Raw genomic sequence first — 14,189 nt, 5'->3', positions numbered from 1 at the left:
AAATCGGGCACTCGGCAAAGAGCTATTTTGCCGAGTGCCGCACTCGGCAAAGATATACACTCGGCAAAGAAGGCAGGCACTCGGCAAAGGCCCTTTTTGCCGAGTGTCAGGCACTTGGCAAACTTTGGCGCTCGGCAAAAAACGGCGTCAGGTAACGGCCGCCGCCTGCCGTCCAGGTTTGCCGAGTGCCAATGGGTAGGCACTCGGCAAACCACTTCTTTGCCGAGTGCCAGACCCTGACACTCGGCAAAGGACTAGGGCTGCCGGTTTGCCGCGTGCCAGATCGGGGCACTCGGCAAAGATTTTTTCCTTTTTTTAAATCTAAACCCTAAACCACACTTCATCGTATTTAAAAAAAACAAAATTACCACTTTGCCGAGTGTCCCCATGAACAGTCGGCAAAGGGAACACTTTGCCGAGTGCCTACCATCTGGCACTCGTCAAAGAGCATGTTTGCCGAGTGTCAAAAGATGACACTCGGCAAACCAATTTTTTTTTGTATTTTGACCTCCAAACTTTTTCTGTAGTCCTCTTACAGTACTTGGATATATTCTTCTGCATGGATTGATATCCAAACTACATGGCTTCTCTTGAGACATATGTGCTTGTCGGCCATCGTGCCGTTGTTTTTTGCAGGTTTTGGAAACCTCACCGTGCAGGGGAGGTTCTGCCGATTTTTTAAATGATAGTATTTTGTTCCATTTTTGTAGAGAAGAGCCCGTCGGAGCCGAGTGTCCGTTCCCGTCGCCGTGCCGGTCTGCCTGCACCGCGTCGCCTCGCCACTGCACCGACCCGCCACGGCCCCGCTAGCCAGACTCCGCTGCCACCCTAGGTATAACCCCTCTTTCCATATCATGGTCGTAGATCGCGTAACCCAGTTAGGCATCTTCCGTTCGAAAGAGATACGGTTGGAGGTATGCAGATCTTTGCATATCTATGACCGTATCTATTTCGGATTGTCTTTGGACAACCCACGGATGCATAGATGGGTAGGCTTTCTTGAACAGTGCATTTGGCAAGGCTGCTAAAGGACATTGCCTAGTTTTGTGTCCCTGCAGGAAATGTGGAAACAGGAGAAGGGTAAACAAGGTGGAAATGGGTAAACATCTTGTGAAGAATGGATTTACGCCAGACTACACCAGGTGGGTCCACCATGGTGAAGCCCATCGTATGAGAGAGGAGGTGGTGAGACCACGGGTGGATGCTTTTGATGCTGATGCGGGGGTAGCAGACATGTTAGATGACTTTCACCATGGCCAATTTGATGATGGACGTGAGAAGGAGGAGATGGAGGCAGCCGCACAGGCGTTCTACGACATGATGGACTCGGCACAGAAACCCCTTCACGATCGGTCAACGGTGTCTCAACTGGATGCCATTGGACGCTTAATGGGGTTGAAGTCCGAGTTAAACTTGAGTCGAGAAGGCTTCGATAAGATGTTGGCCGTGATTGGCACCCTGCTTCTGGAGGGCCACATTCTACCAAAGAGCATGTACAAGTCACAGAAACTCCTTTGTGCACTTAAGATGTCGTATGAGCAGATACATGCCTGTCCCAAGGGGTGCGTCCTATTTAGGAAAGAACACGAGCATGCAAAGTTCTATCCAAAGTGTAAATCCTCTAGGTACTTGGAGGTAGACTCTGATGATGGCCAGAAGAGGCAACTTACGATCCCCGTGAAAATCCTACGGTACCTTCCGTTCCTACCGAGGATCCAACGGCTATACATGACCGAGGAATCCACGAAACAGATGACATGGAACAAAAATGGCAAACGGTACAATCCTAACAAGATGGTACATCCATCCGATGGTGAAGCTTGGATCCGCTTTAATGACAAACATCGTGACAAAGTAGATGAGGCTCGTAATGTACATGTCGCGCTGGCAACAAATGGGTTCAATCCTTATGGAATGATGGCTGCCCCATACACATGTTGGCCCGTCTTCGTTATCCCCCTTAATCTCCCCCCGGTGTCTCCTTTCAACGACATAACGTATTCTTGTCGTTGATAATTCCTGGACACCCAGGGAGTAATATGGGTGTGTTCATGGAGCCCGTGGTTGATGAATTGGTCCATGCTTGGGATGAAGGGGTATGGACATACGATCGAGCTACAAAGACAACCTTCAAAATGCACGTTTGGTACCACTACTCCCTGCATGACTTCCTAGTGTATGGGATATTCTGCGCCTGGTGTGTTCATGGGAAGTTCCCATGCCCAATATGCAAGGAAGGTGTTAGGTTCATTTGGTTGCAGAAGGGTGGCAAGTATTCGTCGTTTGATAGACATCGTCAATTCCTACCTCTTGACCATCCATTCAGACAAGACATCAAAAACTTTACGAAAGGTGTCATAGTGTTAGACCCTGCACCACGGATGATGACTGGTGCCGAGGTTCATGCTCAGATAGATGCTCTCATGGCCAATCAAGAAGGTGGTTTTGTGGGATATGGTGAGCAACATATGTGCACTCATAAGTCGGGCTTGATGAGGCACCCCTATTTTGATGACCTTCTTCTGCCACATAACAATGATGTAATGCACACTGAAAAGAATGCCACCGAGGCACTTTGGGCAACACTCATGGACACTGAAAAGTCTAAGGACAACCCTAAGGCTAGAGTGGACCTGGCAACGTTATGCGATAGACCAAATCAAGAGATGCAGCCTCCTAGAGGCGGCAAGAATTGGAGGAGGCCTCAGGCCGATTTCATCTTGACTAGCAAACAAAGGAGGGAAGTACTTGAATGGATCCAGACGCTAATGTTCCCTGATGGGTATGCAACGAATCTAAAGAGGGGAGTGAACTTATCTACTCTGCGAGTCAACGAGATGAAGAGTCATGACTACCACATATGGATTGAGCGGCTTCTGCCGGCGATGGTTCAAGGCTATGTCCCTAAGCATGTCTGGCTAGTGCTGGCAGAGTTGAGCTATTTCTTGCGCCAGCTTTGTGCCAAGGAGCTATCTCAGACCGTCATTGATGACTTGGAAAAAGGGGCACCTGTGTTGCTTTGTAAGTTGGAGAAGATCTTTCCACACGACTTCTTCTTATCGATGCAGCAATTGATTGTGCACCTCCCGTATGAGGCACGAATGGGGGGGCCTGTGCAGGCCTGTTGGTGCTATCCAATCGAGAGATGTCTAAAGACTCTTCGCAAAAAATGTAGAAATAAAGCCAAAATTGAGGCTTCCATTGCAGAGGCATATATTTTGCAGGAGGTGTCAAACTTCATAGAAAAATACTACACTGAGAACCTTCCTAGCGTGCATAATCTACCCCCTCGTTATAATGCTGGCAAAAATGAATCGAACCTCAGCCTTTTCCAAGGGCAACTCGGAAGCGCAAGTGGATCGACCACTAAGCACTTGAGTATTGAAGAGTGGCACAGTATCATGCTATATGTGTTGACCAACCTTGTCGAGGTGCAGTTGTATGTGAGGTAAGTTCTCAACGAACTTGTTTCTGTATGCCATCACTATTCTGCATCCAACTCCCTTATTTCTCGTTGGTACAGGGAATTTCTTCATGAATCCTGGCATCAATCAAGGGATCCTACCCCGCAGGAAAATGATACCCTTCTTTCACAGGGTGTGGGACCAGGGAGGCCCGGTTTCATTTCTTGGTTCAAAAATATGGTATCGTCCAATTTAGCTCGTACTTAGTTCAACATTCCAAGTTGCTCATATGTTCGAATAATATAACGATCTATCCTGCTTGAGCTTGCAGGCCCAAACCGATGCGTCTATAAGTGATGAGTTGAAACAGGTTGCAAATGGCTGTGCCTTCAGGGTCAGGCCATTTACCAGTTATGATGTGAATGGATATCGCTTTCACATAGCAAGCTACGAGCAGAGTCGGCCTAATAAAAAAACCACAAATAGTGGAGTTTTTACGCTCGGCACTGATGGCCTCGACTATTATGGAAGAATTGAAGAAATATATGAACTTTCATTTTATGGTGCCAAACCTTTTAATCCTGTCATATTCAAATGCCATTGGTTTGATACTCGAGTAACGAGACGGGCCCCTAATCTTGGGCTAGTCGAAATTTGACAGGATTCCGTCTATCCAGGATACGATGTCTATATTGTGACTCAACAGGCCACGCAAGTTTATTATACGTCATACGCATGCCAAACCAAAGGGCATCTTAAGGGTTGGGATATCGTGCACAAGGTCTCGCCACACGGTAAACTACCTGTCCCAAACGATGAAGATTACAACTTCAACCCACACACATATGATGGAGAGTTCTTTCAAGAAGAGGGGTTAGAAGGGAGGTTTGAGATAGACTTAACCGAAGCCATCGGAATGGAACTAGACAATGAAAGGGTTGATGACGAGGACGCTGGAGATGAGGTGCAAAATGTGAAGGACTTCGAAATGCTTGAGCGATTATGTTTAGGCAATGACAATGAAGACAACATTCCTCCTTCGGATAGTGTTGATTATTTGGGCAATGACAATGTTGATAGTGATGACGAGACCTATGATCCAGCTAATCCCAATCATGAAGATTATTTCTAATACATGTAATACTATGTTTTGTTTATTTTGCATCTATTTCTATTTCTAATTACGTCTTGTTTATTCTTTTTAATTGCAGGTGATTGAACAAAGATGGCGGGCCGAAGCGACCGTCACAGGGACGTGTCCTCGCTTTACCAAACACGACGCACTGCAAATGCCGCTCTAGGTGAGGGGCCGTCAGACAGGAGGAGGAGGAGGAGGAGCAGCAGCCACAGGAGGCAGCCACCGCCGCCTCCTACCATACAGCGTGAGGAGGACGAGGAGGAGGCGAGGCCCGGGGACGACGACGAGCTGGTTTGGCAGACGGACGAGGAGGAGGCGGCGCATGAGGGGGAGGGGACGCATGAGGAGGATGGTACAGGTTCCGCTTCCTCTGGTTCGTCCAACGTCTACTTGCGAGGTCCGATGAGCCTCCCTCCGGTTCTGCTTCCTCACCAACGCCCAATGATTCGCCCCGAAGGGCAAAAGTAAGTAACTTTAGATTTAATCACCACCACTTCATATGATATGTTGAAAATCCATAGAGAAACTAATATTTTTTCTTAATTACTTGTGCAGGAACTGGACGATTGTGTTGGGTGGTGGTCACGGATGCCTGGTCAATGGCGTCCTGGGTCTTCTGTGCAGGCAACACTACCCTGGCCTAGTTGACTACGCCAGCAGGAGGGAGCCGGCCTAGATGTTTGACCACTACGCCACCGCCCCCGATGTGGGTTACCCCAACAAGGCGGAGCGGGCGAAGGCGGAGTTTTGGGTAAGTCTCCCTCGCACTACACTGCTCAATACATCGCATTCATTGGACTTTTCTTGAAATAATGAATGGATACATCGCGTCTGTATGCAGACTTATTTCAGATGCGAGGAGGGATCTGAGGCCAGGGCAGATTTGGTGGCTACCAAAGCCTATAAAAAACTCGTCACCGATATCCATCACGAGATGCGCATCCAGACCATCATGACCTACTACGGGTCAAAACTTGGAGAGAAGGTCAGCAAAGAAGAAGGAAGAAAGATGACGCTGACTCGGGACCAGTACCTTGAGGTAGATAAAGAACATTAATATTGATTCATTTTGAGATTAAGTTGGTTTAATTTGATCTTTTTATATGTCAAATACTTGATGATGTGTAGATGTGTCCCTGGTGGTGCTCCTCGTATCCCGAGTGCTGGGCGATGATCGTGGACAAGTGGTTCATCCCCGCGTGGGCCTAGACGCACGAAGCTGCCCGGGAGCGACGTTTGCAGATGCAAGGTCCAGCACATCATCAAGGCAACCGCAACCTTGCCGGATACAAACAATTATGGGTACGCGAATTCATTTATCTATTCTGACGCTCAATTAGGCATGATTTCTAATCATCTTGTTGTCTTTCTCGTAGTCGGAGGCACATGGTGGTCAGCATTGCTTCGACTTCCAGGCATGGTGTATGTCCCACAAGGGCAAGGCGACGTCCGCCGTCTCCTACAACCCGGAGGACCCACCCGAGGCGTGCACCAACCCGAGCGTCCACACCTGCATCAGTGAGTACACGTCGGCGGCAAGGTCGGTTCATGGGCCATAGTACGACCCGAGCACCTAGGACTTTGATGCAGAGATCGTCATGAGGGTGGGTGGAGGCAAGAAGCATGGGCGATACTGGCTTGGTGACGGTGTCATCGACTCGACCTCTACTCCCTCTCTCTCCTAGATCCGAGCACGGAGCACGAGTGAAGGCCCGGCCATACGGCCACGGCCAAGCGCTTCACAGCAACGGGTCGACGCACTTGAGGTTATTCCTGTTTTACTCGTCGTACATTGATCTTTACACACCTTAATTAGCTTTGCATTACTGAAACATTGGAGTCAAATATTGCAGGCCTGGCTAGAAGAAGAAGCAAGGCAACGTCAGGACCTGGCGGCCCAGTTGCAGTCCGAGCGAGCCACGCGAGAGGCCCAGGTGCAGAGGATGGCGGAAATGATGCAGTTCATGCAGACTCTTGGGCAACATACGGGTCTAGCTGTGCCACCTGGGCTCTTCGCTCCACATCCGACTCCTGCAGTTGCAGCTACTCCTGTGAGTTTTCGCTTGTGCTTTGCTTGTATGACCTAGATTAGCTATCCAAGTAATCTTGTCTAACACATGCAATCTTTTCTCCTTTGTGCAGCCTCAGTCGGAGGGTTCAAATAATCCAGCTCATGCGCCTCCGACTGATCCAGCTTTTCCTTCACCAGGCACTCAGTTTCCACCTTTCTGATGAGTAGCATTAGTTGTATTTGCATTTGTTGTTCACTTGGTGATGGATTTCTGATATACTTGTCATGCACTAGTGGTATATTTGGATAACTATGATATATGCGATAGATGTTTGGATTGATGTATGTGATATATGTGATGAATGTGATATATGCGATGGATGTGAGAAATGTTTGGATAACTATGATGCATGTTTGGATGGATGTGAGATATATGTGATGATTTGTGTTTGTCGTGATGGAATGTAAAAAATGAAAAAAAACACTGTTTTTGGTCAGTTTGCCGAGTGCAATAGTCACTGCACTCGGCAAAGCTGGAAAAAGTAGCAACCCGTTTCCCAGCTTTGCCGAGTGCCATGACCATAGCACTCGGCAAAGATTTTTTTTAAAAAAATTAAAAACTTTGCCGAGTGCCACCCGTCCAGCGCTCGGCAAAGAAATTTTTAAACAAAAAAAATAAAAAACTTTGCCAAGTGCCATCCCAGGCGGCGCTCGGCAAAGAAATTAAAAAAAAACTTTGCCGAGTGCCATCCCGGGCGGCGCTCGGCAAAGAAAGAATTTAAAAAAAATAAAAATAAAAAACTTTGCCGAGTGCCAGCCCGGGCGGCGCTCGGCAAAGAATTTTAAAAAAATAAAAAACTTTGCTGAGTGCCGTCCGGGTTGGCACTCGGCAAAGCCGCCGTCACCGTTTCCTGGGCCGTGACCGCTCGTTTTCTTTGCCGAGGGCTGGCTCGGCACTCGGCAAAAGCTTTGACGAGTGCCCAACAAATGGCTCTCGGCAAAGGCTGCTTTGCCGGCCATTTTTTTCCCGAGTGGCCTTTGCCGAGTGCGGCACTCGGCAAAGCCTTTGCCGAGTGCGGCACTCGGCAAAGCCTTTGCCGAGTGTATTTGGGGCTTTGCCGAGTGCTGCAGGCACTCGGCAAAGCGCCTGAATCTAGTAGTGTTGGTGACATTTCTCGATGGAGTTCTTATTGAGGAGGTTGCAAATGGTGTACATGGTTTGAAACCCGCCATTCCAGAGAGGAAAGGGTATTCAAGAGTGAAGTGAGGAAATTAAATTAAGTGAGTCTTGGTAACTCTTTTATGCTCCAACATTATCTAGGGGGTTGTGGCAACAACCGGATACCTTGGAAAAAAAAATCTAGTTACCTCTGGGCCTCTCTTTCCTGTATTATTACTTCTTTCCTTGATCATTTGTGTGCATGTTCTTTTGAAGTGAAAACAAGAATTGTTTGGTAGAGTGCTTAGCATAGGTTTAACTCTTGCTCTTATGGACATATCTACCATAATCCTTATTTCTATAGACCACAACTCGATTCCCCGCGAGCCACGTCACGGTTGCATTCTCACTGTTCATTTATTCCTCCACAACAAGCCACCACCGTTCGCTTTTTTCTTCTCCACCCGAAGCAACCAAAGATTGCTCGATCCTTACATTTGCCTTTGACTCCATGATCCACGTACATGCACGCGACAAAAAAAGCTCCAGCAACAACATAGAAGTTGCATTTCGCCCGCTAGGAAAAGAAAAAGGCCCGGCAAAAAAAACCTGCCTTCCTCAAACCTTCCGACGCTCGACTCCGCCGCCGTGTATAGGGACACCACAGTCTTCACCGCCGTCCTCCCCAGCCTATCGTTTCCTCCTCCGCCACCTACCGCGCCTACCGTCTCGGACCACCTAGGCGGCTCTCGCCTTTGTTGCCGCCGTCAGCGCTGGCCTCTGTTGCCGTCGACGACGGCGACCGCCTCTACCGCGGCCTACAGAGCCCTCACCTTTGTTGCTGCCGTCGACGCTGACTGGCTCTACCATGGCCTATGGGGCCCTCGCCTCTGTTGCCGCTGTCGGCGTGACCGCCTCTATTGTGGCCTACAGGGCCATCGCCTCCGTTGCTATCGGCGACGCCGACCGCCTCTACCATGACGTACAGGGCCGCGGCACTACGGCTTCCGTCTTCCCAATCCTTCAGTTTGCGTTGTCGTTGCCTCACTCCTAACGCTTGCGCACGAGTTTCAATGTGAGCCTAGGGTAGGCTTCTTCCTGCCCTACATTGCCTCTGCTTAATCCTTGCTGCCGGTGGTGCTGCGCCTTTCAAGTTCTCCCTGTGCTGCTTCGATTATCAGGTTATGTCACTTATTTCTGTTTATCTTGTTACCAACTTAAGGTTCGCGTTGCTTACTTCTAGAAAGTTGATAATTACCTCTGAGGTTAATCCCCATTTACTGCAAGCAGATGGGTCGACACGCAAGAAGATTTGGAGGTTTCAGGTCCACAACAAAACTGGCCGGAGGAGAGCAGCTAATCTTTGCATAATTCATATGCTTCTAAGTAGTCTATTGTGGCCATTGCCCATAGGAGCAGAGGTATGGGCATAGGCACCACAGTATAACATGATTCAATCAATGCATCCTTGCTTGGAAAAACAAAATAACGTACAGTTACATGTTTTGATGTATATGTGCAGAATATGTTATTGCTAACATCGATTTGATCCCAGCTTCAACCCTGGATACATAACATTACAGTGTTCAGTTGGTGATCTGTTTTATTAGTTATTCCATGTTTTGTGTTAATGCCTGACAGTTTCTTGGTTGCCAGCTTTAGTGTTACTGCTACTAATCAATTTGCTTCTGTCGTCTACCGTGTATGCTACATACCAACACTACAGAAAACTGGCTCTTTGCCGACTGCAATTTTATTTGCCAACTGTTTTTTTTCGACACTCGGCAAAGAGGTCCCTTTGCCAACTGGAATTTCCTGCAGTCGGCAAAGCAGGATTTGCCGACTGCCTGGATTTGCCGACTGCCAGGCAGTTGGCAAAGAATTGCAGTCGGCAAAGGCAGGCCATGAGTGACGCCATCCACGCCGTCACCTTTGCCGACTGCCACTCCGTCAGCAGTCGGCAAAGGCGCAGGCTTTGCCGACTGCCATCCTCCCTGGCAGTGGGCAAAGGCTCTTTGCCAACTGCCACTGATGGCAGTCGGCAAAGAATTAATTTTTTTTTTCGATTTTCGATCCCAGTTTTTTTGTGTTGCCTTGATACAGTAATTACATGATATATTCCAAGTTTGGGGTCATTTTGATTTATTTTGCTATATTCCGTAGATTTTTTCTGTTTCTTTGATTTTTTCCGACAGCTCCAGATTTGAACTGCAGGTACATGAAATAATAGAATCCGGCCATTCAGAAAATGATATTCATGATGTTTGGAGCAAGTTGAGGCCGTGTGCGGGGCCTCACGTGAAATTTCGACCGTGTTGGTGTCGGAACACGCCGAGCCACGCGCGTGAAAAGTGTTTTTAAATTTTATAAAATCGAAACGGAGTCCGAAAATGACGAAACTTGACGACGTGTCTTGTCATCGCATGCGGAGGCTGTGATAAAAATTTGAGAAAGTTTCGAGCAAGTGGCGACGTCGGGTGGCTAAAACCTGGACATCTCCACATGTGAGGAGATGTCCAGGTTTTCTTCGATCATTCCCTCTGTATACATACTTGGCTTGTACAGGCTTATGTCAACCTTAAAGCAATTTGCTCTCTTATCCAAAACTAGAGCAATTTGTTTACACCCTTCTATCCAATTATTCTATATCTGGTGCTTTACTGCTTTTAAGGTTCAGGATTTGCAGATGTCACAAATGTTAGTCCTTCCTATGATGGCAATTATGGTATCTTGCTTTTTGCAGGGCATCGTTGGTTTGCTTTTGTGCTTCCTTTACTGCATCAAGTTGCTGGTGCTATGATATCTGACATTTGTATTTGCTCCAGTTTATACTCCACCTCGGGATTAATGAGTATTTTCTCTAACCACGGACAAAGGCTTCAATCGATAGAATACTCACACAAATCAGGCATTTGGAGGTTAGCCATTTCCATGACACTGAACAGTCAGGCGGAGGCTGGCCAGTTGATTAATATTTTTGTTGCTCTATCATGTTAATTGTTGTTGTTCATTGCGCCCTTACTTTTTGCCATCATTGTCAATAATGATATGATTTTAAATCCATTTACGTATGGCTGCATCGACTGATATATTAATTTAGTGCGTAGTTTGCCAATATAGATATACCAGTTATTGGATTGATTACATACATGAACCACATAGGGCAGCCATGCATGGCATCCATAAAAAAGAGAAAGGCTATACATATTTTCGTCCTTGAATTAGATATCATGATGCTAGGATTTTTTGGCCATATGTTAACCCCATGGTTCTAAAACATTTCATGTTTCAAGGTTTTTACCTATTACCTTTCAGTGCAGCAGATACGCCCCCCAAACGGAACTGCTAGCAACGCAAGAAACGAAAGGCACCTGTACCTTTCGCAATACGAGGTAGCCATTCATGTTCTAAGTAATAGGCACACGTAATTACATCACACACTACTGACATTCCCCTTTGTGCTAACTAGCTCTAGAGATTATTATCATGTTCACGCACTTACATATGGTTTCATCCATTCCAGACAAAATATTCTTACCACCGAGTCTACTGTCATATCAATTTGTTAGCGTTATCTACTGACATATCAATTTGTTAGCGTCATTGGGATTTAAGTCTACTGACATAATTTTAGATCCACTTACATATGGTTTCATCGAGTGAAACAATATTCTTACCAACGACTCTGTTGACATATAAATCTGGTGCATGTTGCCAATATAGATACACCATATATTAAATGGATTACCTACATGAACAGAAAAAAACAAAGTAGGAAACTGGCCGAGGGGCCGCAGCCCCTACAGATAATTATTAAAAGCATTAACAGAAAAAACAACAGAGTATAGGCTACAAGAAAACAAGAAATGTTGAAGAACAAGAAACAAAGAAGGAAACAAAGAAATTTAAACAAAAACTGGGGAGGTCGAGAGTGGACTCCATGCCGCGGCGGTGGCAGGAGAGGACAAGCACAGAACGAAAGAAGCATGCTAAGCGGAGGAAAGAAACCAGACAGAGAGAGGAGGCGGAAGAGGTACCTACATCGAGAGCGTGCTGCCTGCCCGCTGGCCGGTTATCCCAACGGTACCGTCCTCGGCATCGGCGTCCAAGGCAACAGTGGCCGGGATGGATGGGAGGCCCTTTGGCAGCCGGCCGGCCTTAGTCGGCGTGCCGGCCTGAGTTTATTGTCGGTCAACAAGGGTTGCCTCGGGTCTGGCTGTGTGGGATGGGAATCTATAAACTCCATCTCTTGACATGCACGAAAGCTAACATGCTCTTCTCAAGTTACTCGCCAGCACTTCCTTTTGCTTTCACCATATATGCATGCCACGGAACCATGTTCATTCATTGAATACATATAAAGGCAGGCGATGCAATGTGCTAATTAAAGGTAGTCCATCGAATGTGTGTAAGATGGGCGATAGCTAATAAAGCGCGCACTCAGATCGCATATATACATTAACAAATAATTAAAGGACGATGTACTACTCCGAACCACGTTAGGTGTGGATATCCAGGAAGCTTTTTCTTGAAATGTTTATTATCCAGGAGACAATTACCAAGGAGGCAAAGAAGCACAGAAATCTATCACATATCGTGGGCCAAGATGCTAAAGTCTGAGATGGGGGAACCTGCCTTTTGCGTTCAATATAAATATACATAATAGCAGCGAGTTTCTAGGCTGACGTGTTGTGGTCTTGGGTGCCATTGACCGTCTAAGGGCATGTTTGGATTCACGTACCCTAACTAAAAGTTTAGCTAGCTCCTCTCTCTGCCCCCAAATAAATCAATTCCTAGAATCCGTGCCAGTCAAACCTTTTTAAGTTTGACTAACTTTATAGAAAAGAATAACAACATCTGTGACATGAAATGAGCATATTATGAAAATATATTCTATGATACATCTGATGATACTAGTTTGATATCATAAATCTTGATGTTTTTTCCTATAAATTCGGTTGAAGTTTAAAAAGCTTAGGACCACTCCAGGAATTGATTCTTTCAGGGACCGAGGGAGTAATTGCTAGAGCTAAACTTTAGCCAGCTAAACTTTAACTAGCGGTATTTGGATCCTCTAGCTAATTCAAGACCTTGGGCCATGCTACCCCTCCTTGGGGCCTATTTGGGGAGGAGGTCGCGGGCTCTTCTTCTTCCTCCTGAGTCCCGACCGTACAGGCAGTTGAGGTCGCGGCCACGGCGGGCACGGCCAGGCGGAGCGAGGCGGGTGCGGCCAAGAGGATCCTGTGCAGCGGCGGAGGTGGCGTATCCAAGTTCACACCCATAGTATTTGGGTAGGGTAGGGATAAAAATATATTATCCAATTAAGTTTGGGCATTGGTAGGGTATACCCATTTCGAATCAGGGTAATACTCGCTCATTCACTTTACCCGTTTTGTCTGGGTCCCACCATGTGAGTTTCCTTTGCCTTTCTTCTTGCTCTGGACTTTGGCGGAGAAATACAAGAGACACATTGAGGTAAATCACAGTGAGAAGAGATAGCCAGCAAGAGATTCGGTGATTGAGAAAGGATAGCTATGGCTGACGTGGTGGATTGAGAGGTTGAGCACCTGGACACGACCTCCATGAGGCACTCCGGTGGGAGCTCGAGTTCCGCCTCGACCAGCGGCGGAGGTCGAGGTCCTTGAGCTCGGTGAGGACGATACATGGCATGACTCAACTGGTGGCAGAGATTGAGCTTCTCTAGCTCAGCGAGATCGTTGCAACGCGTGATTCGTATGGCTACAGAGGTTGAGGTCCACGAGGAATAACCATGGCGGATGCAAGGACTCGGAAGGGACGACGGTGTGCAATCTGCTGCCTGTGGAGTTCTTATCCAACTTACCCGCATTATCCAATGATTATGGATAATTGGATATGGGCAATTTTGGGGAGGGTATAGAACAGGGATCAGAGAAATGGACATGGGTGTGGGGAAGTGCGGGTGTGCCCAAACACTCCCCAATGACAGGTATACACGCGGTGAGGCCTGTTGGGAGCCGTGGCATGCGCCACCGGGTGCTTTGCGGAGGCCTGCTGGGGGCGTCGCCTGCTTGCGGGGGAGGTGCGGTGCTTGCCGAGGTGTCGGCGCATGGGAAGAAGAAGCTGCCTGCAATAGAGGTAGGGGTGGCAGCGGCACATGGATTGCGGAATAATATGAGGGGGCAATTTGGTCTTTAGCCTCTTTAGCTATCATTAGTTAGGCTGAAACAGCTAAAGGGATTGTGCATCTTGACCTCCAGCTAAACTTTAGTTGGTCTTTTAGATGGGCCGTTTGGATACCTAGCAGCTAAATTTGGCCAGCTAAAGTTTAGCTGGTGGATCCAAACAGGCCTAGCTGTAAGAGAATAAAGAAGCAGACGTCCTTCTTTGTGGGATTATATAATATGGATGAATGGATCGATAGAGGAGATTCACTACCGCAGAACTAATGTTTATTATTGAGGACCACGTTAGGTGTGGATATCAAGGAAGCTTTTT

The 14,189-nt window shown here is 47.2% G+C and overlaps 1 pseudogene; it reads left to right on the top strand.

The window, feature by feature from the left end:
- The first annotated feature begins 854 nt into the window (after positions 1-854).
- On the top strand, positions 855-6,774 carry LOC136481131 (uncharacterized; annotated as a pseudogene).
- The last annotated feature ends 7,415 nt before the right edge of the window (positions 6,775-14,189 follow it).

This window comes from Miscanthus floridulus, chromosome 9 (assembly GCF_019320115.1).
Source record: "Miscanthus floridulus cultivar M001 chromosome 9, ASM1932011v1, whole genome shotgun sequence".
Taxonomy (NCBI): domain Eukaryota; kingdom Viridiplantae; phylum Streptophyta; class Magnoliopsida; order Poales; family Poaceae; genus Miscanthus; species Miscanthus floridulus.
The sequence above is the reverse complement of the archived record's forward strand: the minus strand, read 5'-3'. Positions and strand labels throughout refer to the sequence as shown.